Consider the following 8,263-nt stretch of genomic DNA (forward strand, 5'->3'; position numbering starts at 1 on the left):
TTTCCATTGTCACCAAACACTTGCTGAATCGCAAAAATGCGACGCCTAACTAGAATTCTTGAATACTAGCGGAAAAAAAAAATACCAAACAAACTTAATTGGGCATTTTATTAGATAATGGGGTCCTCCCTTTTAATGTTTAATTTTTAATTTTTTTGTTTTTTTAATGTTCTGATGTGGCAATAGCCCATAGGTCAGGTGGGTGTCCTCGTTATTATTGAAAGAAAAAGAGAAAAAAAAAATTTCAGTTTACTCACATTTGTGGTCAACGAACGGTCAACAATCTACATCGCGGTCCAGCCCGCGAACTCTCTCTCTCTCTCTCTCTCTCTCTCTCTCTCTCTCTCTCTCCTGCTTCTGGGTGATGCTGCCATGGAAGCAAGACGAGGTGGAAGCGTTCGCGTTCGCGTCCTGCGTCCTTCGCGCGACTTGGGTAACACGACGACCTGGGATTCTTGTGGGCTGATGATCAAAGCTCTTTTTTTTTTGGTCCAGTTACCATTGATTGCTCGTTTCTTCTTCTGCATTCTATTCGTTTTTGCTTCGATTATCCAAGCGAAGAAGCCTAGCATCGTCCTTACGTTGCGAACCTTTCGATGTCTATCTGGTCGGCATTGAAATACGGATGTCTTGTTGTTCGAATTCGCGATCAAGTCTGTTTTTTTGTTTTTTGGGCACTTTCCAAGATTGCGAATGATTGATTGAGGTTGGCTTATCTTCTTGGTTCTTCTTAATTGACTTCCCCGAGCAGTGTTATCTCGGAGGTGAGGCTGTCCTGGACATGGGTTTTGCTCTTTTTTAGCTCGTGGGTGATGAGGAACTGAGCTTGTCTAAGTCTGGCTCGTGTGTGAAATATGGAACTTTTGTCTGTGGGAAAGAATGCTTCAGACTAAGTATAGCCTAGCCAATCTGTAGTTATGAACATTATGGTTGGTGTTCATCGGGCAATGTTCTGCAGCTGCTCGAATGCCGTGGAGGGTTCTGAATTATGATAATCTGGTGTGGAGAGCTTAGACTCTTGAGGGAGGATTTGAACACGTCGAGTACTGCCAAGTATTGCAGAGTCTAGCAAGATAGTCTATGTTAAGTAGTTCGCGGACTTGCACTTCTTTTGGTGATCGAATGGGATAATGGCTTACAGGAAGTCGGTGGTGGGTGTAACATTGAGTTAGCTATGATGATTCTAATTCTTGTATTCTTAATGGCATTGGTTGCTAATCAGTACATGCGCCAGCTCTGACTTTGAATTAGGAGATTGAGTGGCTAATAAAGAAAAGAACCATATAATGGGAAATGAAGGGGTGAATGCTGCTTATTTGTCTCCTCAGATGGATTTTGTCCATGTCTGTACTTGCCATGAGGTCATGCTGTTGATTGATTAAGATCTGTCCACGATTTTTATCTACCTCTAAGGCTGAGTTTGCCAATGTTAAGTCATCTTTCTTTCTTGCTTGATATGGCAACAAATGGTTGTGATTTTCGTATTTGCCTTCAAGAACTTAGTCAAATCCTAGGCGCATTTCTTATCTAGTTTAATGTGCCTGATATCCGCCCAATCCTATTTAGCAACAGTCACTAATTGCCAGATAGGATATAGAATATCTTATAAATGGGCGACCCAACATGACCATTAGGATTGACTATCCCTTTTGTCAAAGTACCTCAATAGTCAAGTCATCTAGAAGGATATATTGAGGGAACCATTTGGGCCCTTTAGGCATTACTTCTTTCGAACATTTCTCAATTGCAGTACTCCTACCTGAATTGCTAGTTTTCATTTCTTCTTGATGCTAATCATAATTATGTGTTGAAGGAATCACAGTGGCAAGCCAAGTGAAGCCAGGTAAAAGCATTTCTCTTTGATCATATTGGTAGAGATATTAGCGATGAAAAGTCAATACCTGCTAGATAAAAATATTCAAATGCTTTAAGCCAAACTCGATTAATGTTGGAGTTATCTTACATGGCTGGGTAGGCTTTGATAAAGGAGGTAGAGAGGTGTGTGTCAGGTAGCTGACAATGGGCACTCCTTATTCTACAGTTGAATCTCTATGAACCAAGTCCTACTGCAATATTGTGCAAAAACTAGGTCGTTGCTTAGAAATGACGCACTGTGTGGCCCGGGTATATACTGGCTAAGAAAGAGAATAAGAAAGCTGTGAGAGGAACGAATCTGGCAACAATCAATGATGTTTATAATCTTTTGAACACCAAAGAAGAAGAAAAGTATATGCACAAGTTGGCTAGAGCAAGAAAAAGGACGAGATCTAAATAGGCTGAGATGAGTTAAGGACGAGGATGAAAAGTCATAGTCTTAGAAGAAGCAGTTAAAAACAAATGGAGTATTTTCATAAGCTCTTTAATGGAATGTTACAAGAGAAGTACTTCACCGGGGGGAACTACATAATTTGCAAGAGTGTAGAAACTCCTTCTATTGACAAATAAGGAAATGGGAAGTTTCTAGAGCTTTGATAAAGATAAAGAATGGGCAAGCGGTAGACCCATGGTTTTACCCATTGAAGGGTGGATGGTTAAAGGTGAGATCTCTATATCTTGGATCGTAAACCTTTTCAACAAAATTTGCATGAATGAAGCAAAAGCACTTTTATTTCTATCTACAATAACAATGGACATCCAGGACTGTGCCAGGGATGAATGGACTAGCTAATGAGCCACATCAATGAAGCTGGGGGAGAGAATTATCAAGAACGTCAGTGGAGGTAACAGGCATGTATTTTTAACACAATCAAGTGGGTTTTATCCCAGAGAAATATTTTAGAGGATTCTTGGAAAGAAAGGAGTACATATTACTTATATAGAAGCGATAAAGTATATGTATGATGGTGCCGGTACCACCACTTAGGCCATGGACAAGAAATGCAAAATTTTCCTGGAACCATAAGGTGGGGACTGCCCCCTCTCCCAAGAGTCCCTAAGATATTTTCTCCAAATATGGGCTCATGAAAGCTAAATGGGCTGTAAATCTTGGAAGTCTTGAACTGTTGCCTTAACACCTACTAATATATTTTCTTGAACATTATACCTGTACCGCAATATGGAATAAGTATGTGCTGATTTGTCTTTTATAATCTCCTTGTGTTACCACCACCACATTGGATCAGTGATATTAGAGCTACAACACCCGACAAGTGGTACCATAACTGGTATCATTAGCTTTATACAACGAGACTTTATTAGTATGCAGTCTCGATGTTATCTTGTGTTGATTACTGGTTTTGCAGGCTTTTCAAACAGGGTTTTATCCACCTGTGAAACTTCCTTTTCATCGTTTTCCTGGGCTGATCTCTTGCGAGGTTGTTTCTCTATGTTAGAATATTACTATTTTGTCATCTCTAGTTAAAATTAGACAGCTCATTCTTGAACTGTTTGATCACCATAGGGAACCATTTTGAATCTTCAGTAATACTGCTGAGCATTCATAGTGAATTCCATAGAAGCAACAATTCTTTGCTTATATGAAATGTTAAGTTTGCGCAATGTTAATAACTTCTGCTGGTGTGAACTTGAGACATGTTGGACCCCCTGTGACATGTTATATTGGTATGTTGATTAATAATGCAGCTTGTCTGATTTGAGTTGCGAGCTGAAGCTGGTTAACTTATGATTTGAAATGCAAATTGTTGCTGGACAGACAATGAAACATTTCAATCAGCTTTATCTTACCAAAAAAAAAACATTTCAATCAGCTTTAGTGGTGCCCGCATGAGACCTTGGTTGTAGATTTTCAATTTGAAATAGTTGGATTCATGCCAAATATGTGGAGCATGTTTTCAGGTAAAAGATGATATGTGGAAAGCACGTTGCTAAATGGCAACCAAAAATGAGTCTTCTGGCAAGCTTGATGATTTCTTGGAGGGAGGTATTTGATGATCACAAGGATCCAGACACTGACCCCCCAAAGAAAAGTCTACCTAATGCAGACATAAGTGCATATTATACAATTTACACTTTGTCAATCTTAAACATGGTCTAAATTCTTGACCTCTATATCCATTGTTTTTGACAAACTAAACTCAAAACACTTTCGACTTTGAAGAAACTAACATATTTTGCAAGAACCTTACCCAAAAAAAAAAACATATTTTGCAAGAACATCTCAGTAGCAACACATCCATCAAGTCATCAGAGTATAAAATTCATATGGACTATTGTTGTCTATTATAAGGGTTGGTTGCCCTATGTATACGTCATATGTACTGCACGTGATAGATTGAGCTCCAAGTGTATCATGCATGATTTTATGGTTTCACAAGCTTACTTGTCTCTTTCTAGACAAACTTACTGTCTTTTCTGCACATCTCTAAAGATGGTGGAGGGAAATTCAACTTTTTGATTGAATATTTCACCTGTTTCTGAATCCTCCGGTTCGTAAACATTAGTTTATGGATTTCAAACCGATGAGGTGTGGCTAATATACCGCCGAATCATTTTCTTTCTTTGGCAAAGGGGCAGGTTAAATGTTTGATTGGATTATCTGCTGATTACCATCTATTGACATAATGCAAAGGCTTCTGTTCTGGAGCATCAGTATGCATTGATTGATAATAGATATACGAGTGGGCAACATCCAATGTTGATGGCGTGCCTTTTGTGTTTGATGCTTTGAAAACCTCATGTTCATGGGGGGCATTTTCACAAAGAGGTTGATGCTTATGCTTTTATCAGTGAGCAACTTATGCAGATATCACTGTTTGTCTCACTACTGCTTTCTAAATGTATAAAATTGCATCGTGGCTTTGATGTCCCGAGAGAGTTTATACTACTAAAATGTCACAAGTTACAAATTCTGTTTCTGTAGGACATGTATTTCTATCACTATGAAATTCATAAATGAAGTAGTTATATGAGGATATTTGGAAGGAAGAGTCTTGGATATTGTGAAAGACCCATCGCATTGTAGGCATTTTAACTTCTGGTACTTTAAGCAAGTGCTAAATGAGGAAGTTTTACTTCTGATATTTGATCTGAATTTGTTAATTCTCCAGATATATGTTTCAAAAAGCCTCGTCATTTCTTTAGACAAACATCTGATGAGAAACAAGGAGACGGAACATTCTAATTGTACCTCAGTATATTTGTGTGTTCAATTCATTCCCTTAACAATTTCAAGTCCTTTAAACCTTGCAATGCCAACTTAAACAATTAGAGCTGTTGTGGTTAAGCGGTCTTTCTTTCTTGTGCTTTTGACCAGTCAAGTCGTTAATCTTCAGCAGGGTGTAGTGTCTGGAGAATAGGACCATGGTCTTAGCAAATTGGTGGTGAAAACTTACCAGTCCATGATGTGCAGCTACATATCTTCTATTAACTTCAAGTCTCTTTGCTATTGTTTGAGCTAATGCTCAAAAGGTGAGGGCTTCAGAAGAGGTATTTTGTTTTATCGATTTGTTTGGTAGAAATTTGTCATGGTAGAAGGAAGTTTTATTGCTCATACTTATTTTTGTCAATTGAGTCAATTTCTATGAGGTTTTCTATTTAAAAATTTTGCTTATTTTTCAAACTCAAAATTATTCAGTACCTGTTTTCTCATACTTTTTTTTTATAGCATATTCTGACAAAAGAATTAAAATTCGGATTATCAATATTTGTGCAAAGATACATGAGTTTCGTGAGAGTTGTTAGAACAATAAACAGTAGCACTGGATTGAGGATCTTTCCAGTCGGAACTGAAGTGGTATACATTTTGCATGTTGGGAATTGTGGAAGACAAACTATGCAGGAAGCAATTATCTTCACGTGCTTGATGGCAACTCGGGTATAGTTTTATAATATGCTTGGTGGGGTATACTTTCCACAAAGAAAGAAATTCTCATTAAAAAATAGATGCTACTTTCTGGAACTCTTAAACTTTTGCCTGATCACCATGGATTTATATGTGAAGTAGAGTTGCAGATCCAGGAAATACTCCCCCAGCTACTTCTTCACCAACCATAAAAGCTGCTGGTGGTTGGGATATATTCTCCAGAAAGTATCATTTTCCTTTTGATGTAAATGTCATTACGCATGAGTTGCCTAATCATGGAATTGGAATCTCATGCATTTCTTTTCCAGCGAATTTGTTGTATGAATTTGGTCAATTATGCTTAGTGGTTAACAGCTCGCATATAAGTTGTGCTGCTTGAGACCTTGATAGAGACAATATTTGGTGCTCTAAAATTCCAAAAAGCTTGATTGATCATGGTGGAAGGCCATTGGCGACCTCTCCTTTTCCTTCTTGCTTGCATCTGAATCCTGGAATAAGTTCTTTTGTTAATGCACTTATATGTATCTACGGAAGTATGTCTTGCTTTCCTGCTGCTGAGAAGTATTACTGCGACGTGCTTTTTGGGTATTGTGTTATAGCTGCTGGAGTCTAAATTTATATTTAACTTATGAAAGCTGTTAGAACTTTTCTTTTATCTTCAAGTGTCTTCATTCTTATTGGGTTTTTAAACTGAAGTTGATTTGAAAGGACTGAGCGACAAGTGCTTGAATGTTTATAATACGTAGGTTGAGGGGTCTGTTGGGCATACTTGACTTCAACCAATCTTTGATTACCTGTACAGAGTATTTAAGGTGAAACAAATGTCAGGCATTTATTCTGTATGATGGGTTTGTTCCAGGTTCAGGCACCAACCTTTTCAAGAAAAGTTGGGGGGTGAGAACCGGAGGAATGAGGGGATAGAATCTGTGAATTTGATTCTAATCTCGAAGGGCATAATCTTTTAATTAATGTCAAATCCTTGGCAGGTCCTGTCACTTTTGCATATCCTTTTCGCATTGAGAGTTGCATTACAGTGTCTAAGTACTGTGTTTGCTATGATGCACGAAATTCGGTCTGATGGCCACTATGTGATATTTTTCTCTTTTGGCTGCAATGTATCTGTTTGATACACGTGCAGTGGCATCTCCTCCATGTGATCCTAGAGCTTGTCCATTTCCATGAAACAGTCTGGTGGGATCTGCCCTCTTCTGTTAGCCCCACTTCCCCAATTGGGGATGATAAACCCAAGATGGATCTTTTTCACTCTTATTAATCAGTGTCGTGCTTTTTATCTCTGCTCTTGTTAGCCCCTATTTTTAACCAAAATGGGCAGGCATTATTGAATAATTAGGGAATGACTGACGTGTTTATCTCACTAAATCTGGACCATTTTTTTTCCTTCCCTTGTTTTTTAACCTTCATGTCACATAGCTCTCAATCTCCATGTAGAGCCACTCGGTGAGCTGGAGACACATGGACACTGACATACAGGATGTGGATTTCAGGGAAGCTATTTCTTATTCAAGGAAACAGAGGAGAAACTGGTGCTTGAAGTTGCTCAGTCTGAGATAAAAGGCAAACAAAAAGTTGAGCTGCTTTTTTTGCTTATTGGGGCAGGAGATGGTGGTGGGAGAGTGGGAGGGGCTTTCTGTTTCTTTTTGCTCAGAAGACAGCCATCTTTGGTCCTCTTTCTGAGAGACAGTCTCTATTCTGTTGTGGGTGAAGGGATACAAATTAAATGGTTGGAATGGGTGCACGTAAACTCCTCTGTTTTGCTCCCCTTTCTTCCATCTGCCGGTACTGTACGCAGCCATTAAACTCCCCTTGTGGTCCCATTGGGAACCCATACGCCAAACTGCACGTATCCATCAATATGAACAAATTTTCATTTTAGTGCAAAGAGTTGCAAGGGATTTGATGGTATATATTAAGCACATTTTATTTGTGACTGATTAGTGCAAGTTCTTGGGCCAACATGTTTAAGTAGGTTAGTGTATCAGAAAATTGATTTGACCAAAAGGAGACTGTCAAATGGATCAATTAGAAGTATTATCCCCCGACATTGTTTAGATATACTCTTTCGATCACTGACCTGGAATGACTTTACATGGAGATAGGATGAGTTGATATCTCCCAAATGGATCACAGATCTCAGCAAAAGACCCGATGACATTGTTTAAGTAGACCCCTTTGATCATTGACCAGGAATGATTTTATAAGGAGATAGGATGAGTTCATATCTCCCAGATGAATCAGAGATAGCAGCCATATCCCCCTCCACTTACTCCCCAGAAATGACCTCCCACCACAAGGTTTTTTTATATGCATATATTCACCTCACTGCAATCCAAGCACTTTTACCTCATTCAGACTTGATTGAGAGAGAGAGAGAGAGAGAGAGAGAGAGAGAGAGAGAGAGAGAGAGAGAGAGAGAGACAGAAAGAGGATAGGACCCGGAGAAGATTTCGCACGCGGCATGTTACCTCTCAAATATAGCAACTA

At 38.9% G+C, this 8,263-nt stretch overlaps 2 long non-coding RNA genes across 3 annotated transcripts; both read left to right on the forward strand.

The window, feature by feature from the left end:
• Nucleotides 1-403: 403 nt before the first annotated feature.
• LOC130138201 (uncharacterized) lies at nucleotides 404-3,507 on the forward strand. Its single transcript, XR_008816623.1, has 2 exons — nucleotides 404-2,537; nucleotides 2,639-3,507. It is a non-coding gene; the product is annotated as an uncharacterized LOC130138201 (long non-coding RNA).
• Nucleotides 3,508-4,325: 818 nt separating this feature from the next.
• Nucleotides 4,326-7,661, forward strand: LOC130138200 (uncharacterized). Of its 2 annotated transcripts, none has more exons than XR_008816621.1 (2): nucleotides 4,326-6,747; nucleotides 7,211-7,661. It is a non-coding gene; the product is annotated as an uncharacterized LOC130138200 (long non-coding RNA). The 2 variants fall into 2 exon arrangements; XR_008816622.1 differs by having other exon boundaries at nucleotides 7,267-7,661.
• The last annotated feature ends 602 nt before the right edge of the window (nucleotides 7,662-8,263 follow it).

The sequence above is a fragment of the Syzygium oleosum genome, unplaced genomic scaffold (assembly GCF_021117445.2).
Source record: "Syzygium oleosum isolate NSW1041296 unplaced genomic scaffold, Sole_v2.1 Sole_v2.05, whole genome shotgun sequence".
NCBI lineage: Eukaryota > Viridiplantae > Streptophyta > Magnoliopsida > Myrtales > Myrtaceae > Syzygium > Syzygium oleosum.